We start from the raw sequence: 18,783 nt of genomic DNA, 5'->3' as shown, positions 1-18,783 counted from the left end.
CGTAGGACCAAGTAATTTTTGCACAAGACAGGGAGGACACGGAATATATGGTGAGGAAATTAAAGGACGAGTACAAGCTAGGGGGACTCAAGATAAATATGTGTAAGACACATACGAATACTAATGTATTGAATCCGAGGCTGCAGATTTGAACTTAAGTTAATACAGCGATACTCAAACTGTTTCTTTCCTGGGCCACATAGTAGCTATTGCCACAGCTTGTGGGCCGCAATCAAGATCAGGTAGTATACAGGGTGTTTCATTGGAAAACGAAAATACTTGATTGGTGAATAGAAGTAAATAGGGCGGTTCTAGACACACTAAATTTATTGTTCCACCGACTTTATAACCGAGTTACAGGGTGTTTTATCGATTTTGCCCATTTCTTTCTGGACCCATAACTTCAGAACCACCTTGTATATTTTTTTGACATCTGGTACACATTAAATCTGGTCCGGATTAAACAAAATTATAAATCTATTGTGACCTTAAAACATCATCCTGTATATTGAAATTTTTAAAACCCGTTTGCACATTTGAAAAGAGCTTTAATGGAGTTTCCATTTTTTGCGCAGACTTGCATGACTTTAATTTTGAAATTACATATGTCGAAATTTTTAAGAACTCGAATTTTCAAAACAAAAATTTCGATACAATTAAACTTAGTTTTTTGTGCTCTTTTCAAATATGCAGACGAATTTTGAAAATTTAAATAAACAGGGTGTTGTTTCAAGGTCACAATTATTTATTTTTTTTGTTAATCCGGACCTGAATTTTTCTTGTGATTACTAAATGAGTCGTTGCAATGTAGTAAATAAATATTGATTATTTTTAAAATGAGTATTTATTCATTAACTTTAATAATTTATTATTAAAAGGTAATAATACTTTGCTTTTTAATCACAGTTCTTAGAAATTTCAATATAATTTAAAATTAAAGTCATTCAATTGTCTGCCTCACGCCCAAACACGCCTCGGCACACTATCAAATAATTTGAAAAACACGTGAAATTTGACAAATAATTTCACAGGGCCCTTTAGTTAGCCTTCGGGCCGCATAAAAAACGCTAGAGGGCCGCATTCGGCCCGTGGGCCGCAAGTTGAGTATCACTGGACTAATAGTTGTAAGACTTAAGTACCTAGGGTCAATGATAAGCCGAGATGGTACTTGTATGAAAGATATAGAAATGAAAATAGCACGGGGAGAACAAGCTAGGAAAGCACTCCATGGAGTGATATGGAACAACACTCTAACTAAAGAAAACACAAAAGAATCTTTCAGAGTAAATGCTGAATTTTACCCTATATAGAGCGGAAGTATGGCCAATGACAACAACAATACGAAATAAAATAAGAATACTTAAATTGGAATTTATGAGAAGATGTCTACTACCTACCAGAGAGGATATAATAAGAACAGGGGAAATATGAAACAGAATGGAAGTAGAATGCTCAATTACAGTAAAAACTTAAAAAACAGAGCCCTGGCGTGGTACGGGCATGTACAAAGAAAGACCTACTATGAGATGGAAAAGGTACATAGTAAATACTATAATAGGTAGAGTCCTCAGAGAAGGTTGACTAAGAGAATAGAGTGCTATAGAGGACGAAAACGCCGAACCTATAAGGGGAAAAACTGAAGAGGAAGAAGTATGGCAAAAGTTGAAAACGATGATCTGTATTTCAGCTTTGTGTTGACAGTGACAATTCCTCTTGAATAAAACTAAAATGATATTTATTACGACAGTTTTACGATTGGCAAGAATTAGGTGGTTATTGACGACACACCTATTGATTTTGGGGGAAAGAGAAGATGTTAATTTATTAGAGGAGCAAACCTAAGCTATTTGGAGCCCGTTCAGGATCTTAGGAGCATTTTTAGTGTAGTTTTGATTGTTTTTAACTTCTGGTGCATTTATACCCATGTTAAAGGTGGCTAAAGTCAAAATAGTGATGGCAACGAGAAACCACATTGTTAACTATTTTTCAGGATATTGCTATGGCGAAGTAACTGTTTCTAAATCATACAACTTCAGCTACAAATTCCATCCAATGCCATCCATTTTCGTGGATGCATTTCCAGCGAGGTGAGATCATTTGTAATGTGACAATTTAAATTCAGCGGTTTTTAAGCACAAACTAGATAGACCTTTCACGTAAATGGTCAAGACAGCAATTTAGTTGCCTTTCCAATCCAGAGATGTCGCCTTCAGTCAATTTTCTTGTCACATTTAACAATTGACAATTAAATTAATGGGGTATTTTTGTATTTACCTACTTTACAATTTGTGGCTTAATTATTATAGTGGTATTGCATTTTTAATCAGATAATCACAATTTTAATCAATTTTATTAACCTTCTTTCATGAGTAGACTTTTTAGTTTACACTAAGCGTTGGATCATCTCGTGCTGTGTTTCTCCACATTCATGTAAAAAAACAGTATAATGTATCCTGAAACAGTTTATTCCAATAGACAAGTGTCTCATCAACATTTCGGGCCTATATATTTTTCGGAAGTTTGTAAAAGATTATAAGGTGTTTATTTAAAAAATCTTCCTACAAGATATTATTTCAAAAATTTTCATTCAACTAAATAATAAACATTGATTTATTACAAAAACAATGTTTTCAGGTTTCACATGACATATGGCAGTAGTGTTTAGCATTTTGAAATCAAATTGGAATATTTGAAGATTTCAGTAAAACTATGATTTTTGTTTATATTGGTATTTCAGCCCCGATTAAAACACTACTAGGTACCTGCTACGGTGCTACTATCATAACTTTAGACAGAACTTAAGTAAGACTTTTATGCCTGGTCGCACCAACAGATCTTAGGCTTAAGGCGAGAATAAGATAAGAATTAATGTAATATAAATATAATAAAATATGATAAGAATATTATAATATAATAATAGATATAATTGATAGTAAGGTAAGAATCGAAAATTATGGTGCAATGTAAGTGATACTTACGGTGGCCCTATCTATAAGCTGAGCTTAGCTAAGCTGGAACTTAAGATTTGTTGGTGCAACCAGGCATTAGTATTTTTTATGTAGATGAAACTTTTAAGGTCATTTTAAGATATAGTATAATTGTTAATTAATAAATCATTGAATTGTCTTTCTGTTTCTTAATTTCCAGCAAAATTTCATCAAACAACCCGCAAAATTTATAGTTTGAAATTCCCGCGTAACTGTAATTTGTCAATTGAGTTGCCTTTCCAATCAAGAGATGGCGTTAACTCGATCCCAAAGATTAACATGGTCGTGGAACATCTAGTCTAGAGTCTAGAGTATGAATGGTTTGTGTTTGTAAGCATATTTTAAATGCCTCATATTTGTTGCCAAAACTCCAAATCGAAATTTTGTGGTTTTGAAGATTAAGCTCTAACAATGTAATTTCCGTGGTGATCGGTTAATGGAAGTAATAAATTTTATTGATCTCATGAGAATCGTAAAAAATGGCAATAATCGCGCAACTTTTATTTATTTAAGGCTTTATAGAAATTGACTTCATTTGTGGCAAAATGAAAAAATGGCATACCCAAGGTGCACTCTTCGCCTTTAAAACTCATTTTGATTTTTGTAGATAGGACACTCTGACAAAAAGATATCGTAGTACCGTCGAGTTAATGCAAATTTTATTTAAAAACTTTGACGTTAAAAAAGCACACCTAAATAGATTAGAAGTATTGGAAAGATAGTGCTACCGTAGAATGTTACGTATACCGTGGATAGACCGTATTACAAATGAAGAAGTATTGCGAAGAATTAACAAAGAACAGGAAATAATACGAACACTAAAAAAGAGAAGTATTTTTGTCAAATAATTAGGGGAACCAGACATGAGATACTATGTCTAATAGTGGAAAGAAATATAAAGGGCAAGCGCATCATTGGAAAATGGATAATTTCTCGTCTTATAGGTTCCATAATGATTACTGTATGATTACTAGGGAGCGGATTTATATGCGATCAATTTTGATGAAATATGCGCATATATATGCGGTAAAAAATTACGAAATATGCGCAAGATATGCACAAAAATTCAAAAAATGCGCATTTCAAGAAACCACAAATTTTCTGTTCTATTCTATTCGAGGGGGTTCTTTTATAGGGGGGGTGGCAATCTTATTTATTATCTTTCAAATAAAATCATTTTTTTGATATATGCAATTTATTCACAGTTTTTACAAAAACTGCTACCAATAGTTACCTATTTAAAATAAAACAACAATATCACTATAAATTATCTTCGATTATAATTCACTACAATGTGTTTTTCCAAATTCTTTACGAGGAAACATATTCTTTGATCAGATAAAATATTTTTATAACTTGAAAAACTCCTTTCAACATCAATAGAAGTAATTAAGGCGTATTTAAAATAACTTGCTAATTTCCGTGAGAAAATCGTAAAAGTATGGTTAAAGGTGTAAATTCTCTTAACAATAGAGGATTTAAAAGAATTACCAGAATTATAGGCATGTACCTACTAAATATAATAAAAGTAAATAAAATTCTGATTTCCGGGTAAACCATCCTTCATCACTACAACCTACAATCATTTTATAACGGCGTACGATAAGCACTAGTAAGTACTTTGTGTAAAGATCGGGTATTTTCTAAGAAAAAATGAAAGGCAGTGAATGAACCGTCTCTCTTCAGGTAGTTCTCGAATTAATATATATGAAGGGCTTAATGTGAAACAATGACAAGCCTCAAAAAGGTAAAAATGAGATATTTGACTTTGAATGTTAAAAATAATATTAAAAAATCCAGTAACAACTTTTATTGTTTTAGTTTAGATATTTCGATGCATCATGCCCTATGAGATCATAGTTGACAACAATATTAATAAAATTACTTGAAACTCGAGAAAAAACAGCATTTATTTAAAAAAAAATGTGGCATGTTACATTATTCCATTAATAATAAATACCCAAATTTTAGATATATGTAGATTCAGAATTTTCTATTATTGACTGAGTTCGTGGTGGTTTCAACCCTATACGTGTTAAACAGTGTTTATTTCTTTGTCTCCATCAACTTGTTGGAATTTTTGACGGGTGTGTTTGGTTTTGTCCTTTTTATTGACGGACCTTGTTCATTATCCTACAACCAAATGCAATAATATAAGCCACGTCATAAGCCACTACATTAATCTTGAATGGTAATAATGTGACAAGCCACATTTAGGAAAAAATTACATATCGCTGTATTTTCATTACTTGAGTCACTTCTAGACTGTACATAGTCAGGGTTACGGTCACTGTCATCGAATGTCAAGTCTTGACTATTTTTCTTGCTAGAATGATCAGAACTCAATCATTATCCGAATTACTTCCGCCCATGTTCGCCATTTTGATGTGGCTTGTCATTATGTCAAGTAGATACTAGAGACAAACTAGACCTATGCAATAGTGTGACCATAGATTTATCGGGCCATCTATTAACGAAGGGCTGAGATAATTTGTTAGTGGCTTGTTATACTATTACTTTAACCAAGAATAACACTAACTTGTTTTGAAATCATGTGTGGCTTGTCATTGTTTCACATTAAGCCCTTCATATATACATACGACAGCATATGTGGGGAAATATTTTGTGTTGAATTAAAAAATTTAAAATTTTTTTTGGACTTAAATGTTTTTAAATAGGCACAAAATATGCATGTTTCTTTAAAAATATGCAAAATTTAGTAAAGTTCTCAAATATGCGAAATATGCATGCAATATGCATTTAGCATAAAATCCGCTCCCTAATGATTACTATTAATATCTATACTGATTTCTAATCTCCCGTTTGCGAGAAAACTTCAGGAAGAAAAAATGGGTTGTGTGTTTGGCTTGCGTATGGATGCATACTTCGTCCTTGTTCTATTCAATGTGAGTATGTGCTCTTTTGTGTAAATTAATTAATACTTACGTCTTAGCAGTCCCTGTAGATCACCTGCAATTAATATGCTATTATTTACATGTCTAGTCTTGTTTGTCTTCGACATTAAGCTTAATATATGCTCTACCTTTACCTTAATACCTGCTCTAACATCTAGTGCCTCTCTAAAAATCTGCTTCGAATATAAATTGAACATTAACAAGAATGGAACGCACCCTTGATAAACTCCTTTATTTAAAATAACCACAAAATTTGAATTTAATTTATTTCTATTAAATTTATTAATAATTAAGTCATTCCAAATTGCTAATTTAAATCATAAACCCATAAAATGTACCAAAGGACTCAATATAATTCTTGAACATTCTGGCTTACTGATTAGTTGCTGCGTTGATTAAATGACTTCCTGACATAATTTTTTCTATGTTTATAGTAAAAACATAAGACGTATGTTCTTACTACAAAGATTCGTTAATCCGTCTCTGATTTCTATTAATTCTAGGAAAGGGTTGCACAATAAATACAACATTTCAAGGTTTCTATTTCACAACTTTCAGAAAAAAATATGTAAATTTAATAGCCTATGGCCTATAAGATATATCTACACTTTGCACTCTAACAATACTTGCAGTAATAGGTATGTTAATCGTATAATTAAAATGCTATTATTTATATGACTTTCAAAAAATAACAAATTATTTTAATTTGAAACAAATGTAGGTAAATAGTAAATAGTGTGTATTCTACAAATTTTTAAATCTCAATTTTATTTATATTAATTATTATATTTTAGGAAATTAATCACAATTCTACTTTCACATGAAATTTAACATAACTCTTTCATACCCGTCCTAATATTAGTTGTAACTCATACATGTCTCTCACGAACTTCCCATACTCACCGGAAACTCTTTTCTTATTAAATGCTCACCACAAAATCGCTCAAACCCTCGTAATAAATCGATTTTTAAATACAGCAACTAAAGTCTTGGCGCCAAATAGAGGTTACCGTGTCCTTTTCAATTCTGATGGACAAACTCAACGGTTTCTTATGGATTTTTGGCTGCTGATTACGAATTTCGAGGGTGGATTTCGATCCGAGTGGTCAAAAAGTTGTTATAAACAATTTAATTGTTTATAAGGCTCTGGCCCATAAACTAAGAGATAAAAAAAAGTTTCAAATAAAATTTGTTCCTTAATAAAAAACAAAGAAAAAACCGTTTACTAAGCTTAAATCCAACAATTAGAACTCAAAATATTGTAAAACTAGTGCACAATGCAAATTGCAAAATAGTATTTTTCGAAGCTTTTTCGATCGTAACTCGGCTTCTACACATGTAAATGAGTCACAGAAGATCTAATTTTAAAACTTAATTAATAGGCTTCCAAAGAAAGTTTGTTAAATTACTTGATCTTTATTTGTTTTAAAGTTATACCCGTTTGAAGTTATAATTTTCTTAAAAAAATTGAACATTAATTTTTTTATAAGGGTTTCAAGCAAATTTGAGCTATAAACATTTATACTTTAATTAAGAATAATGATAGAAGAACTCAAAAGGAACATTTTGAACTTACGAAAGTGTTCGTAAGTTTATTTTTGGCCAAGATATTGATATTTTAATAGCGCCCAATGAGGAGCAAGATCGGCTCACAGCGTAAATCTCTATCGATATCTTGGCCAAAGATAAACCTACGAACACTTTCCTAAGCTAAAACTATTTCCTTCTGAGTTCTTCTATTATTAATGTTAATTAAAGTATAAATGTTTATTGCTAAAATTTATTAAAAACCCTTATAAACAAACTAATGTACAATTTTTTTTTAGAAAATTATAACTTCAAACGAGTATAACTTCAAAAGGAATGAAGATAAAGTAATGTGACAAACTTTGTTTGTAAGTCTATTAATTAAGCTTTCAAATGAGATATTTAAAATTGAAAAGGTCATTAGCATACGTAGAAGCCGAGTTACCATCGATAAAGCGTCGAAAAATACTTACTTGGCTGTGAGCCGATCTTTAGCTTCATAGCGACCATTAAAATATATCATCTATATCTTGGCCAAAAATAAACACACGAACATTTTTATAAGCTCAAATTGTTCCCTTTGTGTTCTTCTATCATTATTGTTAAGTAAAGTATAAATGTTTATAGCTCAAATTTGCTTGAAACCCCTATAAACAAATTAATGTACAATTTTTTTAAGAAAATTATAACTTCAAACGGGTATAACTTTAAAACAAATAAAGATAAAATAATTTAACAAGCATTTTTTGGAAGCCTATAAATTTTAAAATGAGACCTTCTATGGCTCATTTGCATGCGTAGAAGCAGAGTTACGATCGATAAAGCTTCGAAAAATACTTATTGTGCAATTTGCAATTTGCATTGTGCACTAGTTTTACAATATCTTGAGTTCTAATTGTTGGATTTAAGTTTAGTAAACGGTTTTTTCTTTGTTTTTTATAAAGGAACAAATTTTATTTGAAACATTTTTTTTATATCTTTTAGTTTATGAGTCAGAGCCTTATAAACAATTAAATTGTTTATAACAATTTTTTGACCATTCGGATCGAAATCCACCCTCGAAATTCGTAATCAGCAGCCAAAAATCTATAAGAAACCGTTGAGTTTCTCCATCAGAATTGAAAACGACACGGTGACCCCTCTGGCGCCTAGACTACTAGATACTTGCAACTTTTTGCGTCGTATTCAGAATGACGTCAGGAAAAAAGTCTACTATAAAAAAATGGGCGGAAATGCATAATTCCACTTTAAAGCGCATAAAATACATCCAAAAGTGCATAAACATGTCAAAATAAGTATATTAAGGGCCAGATTTTCTTATTTAGGGGATTTTTTAGTTTTGCTATTTAGTTTTTAGGGATTTTTGTTATTTTAGGGGAGTCACTGAACACGAATACGCAAACAAGACCGACCCCCGATGCATCTGGTGCCCAGGGTTACTGTTAAGGCACGTCATCTGGAGTTTCAAGGGTTTTCAGCACTAAATTGATACAAATGTTTTACTCTGGGGGTTTTGGGATGGCTGAACACAAATACGTCATCACAATCGACCCCCGGAATACCTGGTGCCCAGGGTCACAGCTGGGGCACGTCATCTTCTGAAGTTTCGTGGGTTTTTCGCCCTAAATTGATAAAAATAGATTATTCGGGGGTTTTTGGGTTGCAGAACATGAATATGACATCAAAACCGACCCTCGAATTAGTGTTCAGTAACCCCATAAACTCCGTAAGTAATTTCCATGCATAAATTTAGTGTCGAAAATCCTCGAAATTTCAGAAGATCTGCGTATCAGTCAACCTGGGTACAACGTGCTCCGAGGGCGGTTCTAATACCATATTCGCGTTCAGCAACCCCAAAAAACCCCCGAGTAGTCGTTTGTATCAATTTAGTGCCGAAAACCCACGAAACTTAAGAAGTTGACATGCCATAGCAGTGACCCTGAGCCCAAGGTGCTCCGGGGGTCGGTTATGGTTACGTATTCGTATTCAGTGACCCCAAAACCCCCTTAATAACAAAATCTGTCCATTAATGTACTAATTTTGACATGTTTATGCGCAGTTGGATGCATTTAATGCAATTTAAAGTACAATTATACATTTTCACCCATTTTTCTATAGTAGACTTTTCCCTGACGTCATCCCGAACACAATGCAAAAAGGTGCAAGTCTCTAGGTGCTGTATTTAAAAGTCGATTTATTTTGTGCTAAATGCCCTGGTCTATATATGCTTTCTCAAGAACAGTAAATAACATAGATCCACAATAGACAACATTTTCTCTATAACTCAAGTAATAGAAAAAAGGCTGTCAAGAGCCCAAGAGTTGAATTTACTCATGGTAGATCTAACGAACGAAGACATATGACACGGTCCCCATTAATAGACTATGGGAAGTAGGTACTAGAAAAGACCAGCATAAATGTATCTATTATACAGGCACTCAAAGAACTATATAGAAACTCGATATCCAAGATTAAAAGCGGAAATAAAGTATCAAAAGGTTTCCTGACCACTAAAGGTCTAAGGCAAGGATGCTGTATATCGCCAATGTTATTCAATATATATATATATATATATATATATATATATATATATATATATATATATATATATATATATATATATATATATATATATTGACGAAGCCTTTAGACAATGGAAGAAGAAGTGCAATGGAATGGGACTACCGATAGGAGATGCTATATTCTACACGTTGCACTATGCAGATGACCAAATTGTAATTGTACAGGACAAGGAAGATCTTGAATATATGGCAAGGAAACTAATAGAGGAATATAGAAAATGGGACCTGGAAATGAATACCAAAATAACACAATATCTATGCGTAGGAGAGGAAGAAACGGAGAACCTGAACCTGGAACAGGAGCTGAAGTCTGACAATTAACCAACAAGTACAAAGATAAATTACTGAGATGGATTTTTGGATAAGGTCAGCAAGAAGATCTAGACTAGAACACATAAAAACGACATTAGACAACAAATGGAAATAGAGAGAACAATCATAGATGACATCGAAAGACAACAGCTAGTTTGGTACGGACACGTAAGACGAATGGACGAAGGGAGAATCCCCAAAAAAGTGTTAGAATGGACCCCCACAGATAAACGAAAACGAGGTAGACCAGCAACTACATGGATAAAGGCATCTCCAAGGCGATGTCGGAAAGAAATTTAAGAGTGGAAGACTGCCACAATAGAAAGGAGTGCCGATTAGGAACGGAAAGGCGTAGAACGCTATAAAACTGATATAATATACTTATTATTTATTGTCTTCTCATGTATTTTTGGATTGATCCGTGGATATATTTATTTAGTTTTATTATTTTAATTTTTTTAACAAGATATATCTTGGCATATCCTTTCAGATGGTGTATTTTGATTTTTTCTTAAGGTTAAAACGACGCAAATAATTTAATTGTTTATAAGTCGAAAAATGGTACTAATTTCTGCATCAATTATTTGTAATTAAACAATTAAAAATTAATATACTTTTTTAAAACATGAAAATTTGGGACCTTGTGAGTAGAATGAGATTAAAAAGTCCTTTTCAATTTTGAAAAAGCACCTGAACAGCCATGTGAAAGTAGCCTCTTTTCAAATGAATAAACAAATAGAATTGGCACATCTTTTGAACATATAGTAATAATTATTATTCCTGAGTTACCCAAGTTTTTTTATGTACCCGTAGAACAGAATTTTTTGGGTAACAGTTGATCCGGATGTCGATAAGATTGATATAAACAAATAACTTGAGGAATTACATAACAGCGATTTTTCGTATTTTTTGTATTTTTGGGTCATTCTAAGCAAAAAATGTTCCTACAAGTTTTTTCGTGGAATGCATAGTTTTCGAGATAAATGCGGTTGAACTTTCAAAAAATCGAAAAATTGCAATTTTTTAACCCGAATAATTTTGATTAAAAAATAAAATAGCAATTCTGCTTACCGCATTTAAAAGTTCAAGTCAAATTCTATCGGTTTTGATTATTCGCATTGCTAAAAATTAATTTTTTTATTGTCAAACAAAGCTATAAACAAATAGTGTTTCCCGTGCCGCAATAGCCAATGCAAGCGTTTTAACGCATGATACGTAGAAATTGCATGTTTGTAGGCTCGCCTACTCGTTCGATTTTAAATGTGAGATGCATTGAAAACATCACTCAAGCACTATTAGGTCTGGATCCCGCGTATGAAAAAAAGTTGATTAATAGCAAGCTGAAAATTTGTTAATAGCCATTCGGAGAGTTTAAGTCTGTTCTGTCGGACAAAATACATGTGCCCTTTTCGTGGTCTGGCCGTTCCAAATTTTTAACCTGTTCCACAATTAAAACTTCCCCTGTTCCAGTGTTCCCATATATCAAAGTTTGTCCGACTAGACACCTTTAAGCTATTAACAAATTTTCAGCTTGCTATTAATCAATTTTTTTTCATACGCGGGATCCAGACCTATATGTGTTTATAGCTTTGTTTGACAACAAAAAAATTAATTTTTAGCAATGCAAATAATCAAAACCGATAGAAATTAATTTTTTAATCCTATTTTATTTTTTAATCAAAAGTTATTCGGTTTCAAACATTGCAATTTTTCTATTTTTTGAAAGTTCAATCGCGTTTGTCTCGAAAATGCACTCTACGAAAAAACTTGTAAGTACATTTTTTGCTTAGAATGACCCAAAAAATACAAAAAATGTTTTATTTTGCGAAAAATCGCTGTTATGTAATTCCTCAAGTTCTTTGTTTAGGTATAACAATCTTCTTGACATCCGGATCAACTGTTACCCAAAAAATTCGTGTTCTACGGGTCAATATACATAAAAAAACTTGGGTAAGTCCATCTGAATAAAGGAGGCCGTTGTACCCCCAACCTTGGCGACAGGACTATATTATAAAAACTCATGTTTTGATTGTGAAATGTGTTTTAAATATTTTTATTGTTCATTTAAAAATTATTAACAGTTGATGAAATGCTTATGTTATGGGTTTAATTTGCAATAACCTTTTTGTTTATAATGGTAGGGGAGCAAAGTATGCTAAATGTGCAGTCACTCGAGCGCTTTCGGGACCTATTGGCTTGTGAAGAGTAGGTCCTAAAACCAAAAAAAGTTAAGTAAAGTTTTCCATTTTAGTGGGGACTTTCCATTTTTTAATTTAATTTTCCATTTCCAACAATCGTTTTTTCCGATTATAGCGCCATGTTTCGACTAACAGTTTCTTATTTTTACGTAAGGAATCCAAATCTGCAATAAACTACAGGGGTTCCCATTTAAGATTTTAAAGTAATCCCCCACCCCACCTGCGTAAGGGATCGTGTTTGGTGTTATTCGATAGATTTTTCAAAAATATCGAATAAGTGTATTTTTCAGTTTTCCGATCTGATTCGCGAAATCTGATGTTCATTTCTCGAAATATCGCGGAATTCGTGTTTAAAATAATAAATTTACCCCCACCCCTCTCCGTGGGAAGTCGTGTTTGGTATCATTCGATAGTTTTTTGAAAAATATTGAGTCCGTATATTTTAATTTGTCGATATGTCATTCATTTCCAGAGCCTATTTTACTTCAAATCAGGCCCGAGGCACTACATAATTTTCGGGCCCCTAACAAAAATTTAATAGTAATAATAATAACTTTTTTAAATGTAGTCATTATTTATTTGAAATATAGTTGCACCAGAGATTTAAACTTACGAAATACTAACGAAAAATAAAAATTATATTTAAATAATTAAACATTTTTTAATTGTTTAAAGTGCAAAAACTACCGTGGAATTTCTCTACCATGTGCAGCATAAATGTAAATCAGCGGCTTCAACCACTAGCAGAATATATTATTGGAGACTTCAGATGGGGAAGATCGACAATGGATCAAATGTTTAGAGAGACTTTTTCAAAACCTCGCATAGATTGAAGCAGGGAGATGGGCTGGCCCCAACATTGTTTAACCTGGCACTGGAGTATGCGGTTAGGCAAATGCAAACGAGGAAACCTACTGACCAACAGAACCGTTCAACTGGCCGCTTATGCCGATGATATTAATATTATAAGCAAAACGTCAACAGGAGCACAGGAAACATACGCAGAGTTAAAAACGGAAACGAAAAGGCTAGGTCTGGACACAGAAAAAACTAAAATATTAATACAGACGGAAATAAATAATAATATAGTCCCACAAAACATTACACATAAAGATGGCATTGAACGGTTGGAAAGTTTACATACCTGGGAGTAGAAATACATGTAGACGGATCAGAAGATGGAGAAATACGGAACTTATTTTGCCCTCTCCCATAATATGTTATAAGATATATGATATTTCGGTCTAAAAGTGTCCACTGAAATACAAAGAAATGAGAATCTGTAAAACCTTAATTTGACCAATAGCATGGCAGTGAAGCCTGGGTCCTGAAAGAAACATCCAAAAACAAACTCGACACATTCGAAAGGCAAGTACTGAGGAGAATACTAGGACCTGTGAACTGCGAGGAAAAACGGAATCTTCAGAATTCGATACAACAACGAGCTTTATCAACTTTATAAGGAAACACCCCTGTCAGATTTCATTAGAATAAAAAGATTGCAATGGGCCAGACACGTGATAAGAATGGGAGAAGAAAGGCTACCAAAAAGAGCAATGAACGCTAGAATGCAGGGAAAGAGACCGGTTGGAAAATCAAGAAAGCGCTGGGAAGACACGCAGTAAGCAGCGCAGCGGTGCACAAGCATTTTTAGGAGCCCGTGTATGAAGAAGAACAGCGACAGATAAACAAGCGTGGAGGCAAAAAATAAAGGAGATCAAGGCTCAATTTGGGCTGTAGTGCCGTAGAAGAAGAAGAAGAACAGGATGGGAGGACGAACTTTGTTGTTGCGCACTGTTGTGGGGTGTAAAATATGATAATATTGCATCTTTTTGTGCCGGCCGTTCCTGTTCTCTTTTTTCCTTTTTTCGTTTTTTACCGCCACTTAAATGTTTGTAATAGGCATGGTCACAAGCTCGAGCTTAGCTCGGGTCGAGCTCAAGTCGGTTCGTTTCTTACGACCCGAGCTTCAAGCCGAGCCAAATTGTTTGTGGGCCGAGCCGAGCTGAATTCGAAACGAGCGGAGCTGAATTCGAAACAAGCCGAGCTTTCCTTAACGAGTCTGTCAATATTTTATCTACCTAATACTCTAATAATAATAGTCTCCCGTTTTATACCGCTCACGTGGCTTTGGGAGTATAGCAGGGTAGTCTGCTATATCTAGGGCCTATATACGGTATACAAGGAAGGTAACAGGTCCAGTGCTACGCTTCAACCGCCTATTATTACCCCTGGTTTTACCCAAGGTACTCATTTTATTCAGGCTGAGTCGACCTGGGGCCTATAATAGACATTTTAAAAATGTATAGTTGTTCTTGCCGGCCGCGGCGGTGGGATTTGAACTCTGGCCTACCAGCACGCGAGCCCAGCATACTACCGCCGAGCTACGCCGGCCCATAGAATAAGTAATTCAGACTACAAATATGTATTTTCAATGTACAGTGTGTCTGTAAAATATGGAATAAGTTGGATATCTTCTAAACTAAAAGCCTTCTGAAAAAAGTCTAAAACAAGTCGATTTTTCATTTTAATGAGATGTTTTTATTTTACGTTTTTTTTTTCATTTTAATATTTAAATAACAATATCTCATAATAAACACAAAATTTTTCAAACACCACAGTAATAATTATAAAAAATAGTTCAATACAACTGAAGATATTGAAATGTGACCGATTCACACCCCAGCCATTTTCGGGTGGGTGTCTAAGTTTAGATATAACGGGTTTCACTGTTGGTAAGGTTATTTTTTGCTTATTGCCACTGCCAGATGTTGGGGTTGCAATGCAGTGCACTATAAAGTAATCTTAAAAATAACAATAAAACCATTTAAACCTATTGTAGGTACTGGTGTACCTTTTAGGTACATAATCGACATACCTATATAAAAATTGTCAGCAACATAAAGGTTAAAAAGGATCGTACTCTGCAAGTAGGTTTAAAATGCTTAAGTGCACTGAAATATTGTACATAATATCAATGACCACCATTTATTGATTTTTTTTACATTGATTCATCATTTATCATTTCCTGTTCGTAAAATGAAATAATTTTGAAAATGTAAGTACCTATTTTGTTTTTTCAATAAAAATATTCTTTTAGTGATCTTTTCGGGCCCCATTAAAATGCGGGCCCGAGGCAGGGGCCTCAAGGGCCTAGTGGTAAAATAGGTTCATTTCGCGAAATATTCGTTTTTTTCTTGTGAAACTTTGGGACTCGCCCATTTCCATCCGCCCCGCTCAAATCGTCAGAGTGTTGAAATATAAACTGTTTTGTATGTACTTAACTCACCTTATCATTTACAGGGTACATTTACACTTTACAGGGTACAAGGTTTCTCCCCATGTAATAATCTGACGCGCTCGGCGCTCGAGTAACTGCAAACTGAAAAAATCCCCTCTTGGGCTCCCCTACCATAAAAATTTTTTAATTTAGAAAACCTTAGAAACCTTAGAAAATGGCGCAGTAAAAATTTCGATACCCACGATATGGTACGCCTTTTCTATTCACTTTCCCCAGATATTCCTGTAAAAAATAGGGGCCAGTAATTTTGCGATTTTGAAATGCTTAGTTTCCTAGGCTGTGTAACGACATCTTCACGACGGTTATCAAAGTTTTAAAAATGAGAAAGAAAAAAATTTATTATATAGCTTAATTTTATAAATAATATATACATAATTTTGAATTATTACTGTAAGAGCTTTATAATTTACTTCTAATTAAAAAATAATTTCCTAGTATTTATTATTTTGTTCAAAAATGTTATTTTTTTCAATACATGTATTATCTTTTCAAAGATGGCGCTTGGTTTCAAAATGGAAACTAACCAAAAGAAAATGATATTATTAATATAATGATAAATATAATAAAATTATCTTTACTACTTATTTTATTCTTAAATATTAACATCTATGATACTTTTTTTATATTATTAAAGTACCTATGTTATGTTATCCGTCTGTTATTTTTAACGGGTTTCTTCAATACTTTGGAAGTCGAGCAAATTTATCGATTTCAGAGCAGAGCGCTTAAGGCACTTTCCGATAGATGTCGCCTAAGGTCTATGCATTTTGGTAAAAAATTTAATGTAATTCTGAATAAATGTAATGATCATTTTTGTTATAAATTACTAGATCTTCTTTTTCGCAACTCTAATAATTATTTCTATTTTGCGGGCTTTTACACGGGACAACATTTGAATTCGACAAATTTGTAATAAGTAAGTACCTACTCTTCAAATAAAAAGATGCGCTGGGCTCTGATAATATAAGAAATCTACAAACTGCCTTATCGAATTTTGTAAGGCTTTTGTTCCTGCTTTATTAAGCAGGATCAAGACTTTGCCACAATTTCTCAATTTATTTTCTCTACAAATCAAGCATGGTTTTTTGAGAATTGCACCAACGCAAACATTGTGTTAAATTTTAAACCCTAAAATTTCAATAAAACTAAATGTACCATTAGAAAACAACGATATAGTTCATGTCTAAGTGACTTGAGATAAAACTATTTTCTCAAAAGTTTTTCATTTCCACATTAATTGATTTATCCAGCTCTTCATACTTAATACTCAGCTAATAATAGGTATTCAGTTTCCTTATATTACCTACTGGACTGATTATAACCAATTCTACTTGTTCATTGGTGGATTGATGGAAGGTTGATTGATCTATGGAAGGTTTTCACTTCATCTTTTGTGCGGTCGGCCGATATAAACTTCTTTTGCCAATTGGTGATTTATCTCTTGCTATTTTGACCACGCATGTCGCATGTCTTCCCTATTCTGTTTATGTGGTTATTCCGTTCCTTTTTTTATTTAGTGTCCATTCGTTTAGACACTGAACGTTACATTTTCTTCTAATGTCTTCACTCCTCTTTCCTCTTTCGTTCTCTCAGCGCATTTCCTGTAATTCTTCTCAATTCTCAGTAGGTAGGTACTCTAATCTCTGCCGTTTCGGTTGTCTTCTAGTGATGTTGATTATAGTTACTTTCGAGTATTCATTACAAATCGTTACTTTTGTAGAAAGTAATCATTTACAGTATTCGTTACTTTGATTACTATGATTACTTTTGTTACTTTTGTATTTGAGTACCGTTAATCATATCGAGAATCGTATTTCTCAGTAGGTAGGTATTTTGTATAAAGTAATCATTTACAGTATTCATCACTTTGATTACTATGATTACTTTTGTTACTTTTGTATTTGAGTACCGCTAATCATATCGAGAATCGTATTTCTCAGTAGGTAGTTATTTTGTATAGGTGTTTCGATATAACAACGACCTTCACCGATCTGTTTAAGGGATAAAAATGATTTGATTACTATGCTTACTTTTGTTACTTTTGTATTTTGTAAAGAAGTAATAAGAGTAATCAAAGTAGATACAATAGTCGTTACTCGCTCTGATACGATTGGTACGAAGTAACGAAGTAATCAGAGTAATTAAAGTAACGATTTGCCTCTCTGTATAGTAATCGTTACTTTCGGTATTCGTAAGTAACGAGTACTTTGTAACGAATAGTTACTTTTTCAACATCACTATTGTCTTCGTGTTGTGGCCTTGTGGCTGGGTCGGATCTTGCTTCTGATGTCGGTATATGTCATTATTGGCCTTACGCTGGCTTTATAAATTCTTTACTTCATCTCGGTAAATACAGTTGAGTCCGCGAGTCTTTACCCGTGCGTCATTAATACCTGGCGAGATAAAACACATACTTTTTATTTAGCATCATTCTCTTCCACGCATGAAATTAATGACAAACCAGCGCTGCCGCCTGTTATTAAGTAAAGACACATGTTATTTTTATGAACGATTTAGACTCAGTGCATTGAAAAGAGATAGGTACAAAGAAAGACGATTGGGAATGACTTCACATATTTTAAGTACAATTTCTGACGTTTTGGTTTGTTTACTTTTGTGGCTGTCAGTTTGTTGAATTTTTTGCTGATATTTTGTCGAATTTTTGCATTTTGAAGTTTTTTTATAGTATACAAACAGTTGTTTCCACAACTAATTTTATATTGGAGTTAGAAATTTGTAATAAGTTTATGTTATTTTACGATAAATTTTGACAACGTACAAAGCTAACCTTATTGTTGACGCAGTTGAATGTTTGTGTTTAAAGTTCCGCCAAAGTGAATAAAATAACAAAAAGAAAATATGTTATCGAATTTTGTTATAAATTGTTTATTTATTTATTAATCAATGATAATAAAATAATTTATTAAGCTACTTCAAATGTAGCTGTAACTATGCACCAAA

The sequence above is a fragment of the Diabrotica virgifera genome, chromosome 3 (genome assembly GCF_917563875.1).
Source record: "Diabrotica virgifera virgifera chromosome 3, PGI_DIABVI_V3a".
Classification (NCBI taxonomy): Eukaryota; Metazoa; Arthropoda; class Insecta; order Coleoptera; family Chrysomelidae; genus Diabrotica; species Diabrotica virgifera.
This window is presented reverse-complemented; position numbering follows the sequence as displayed.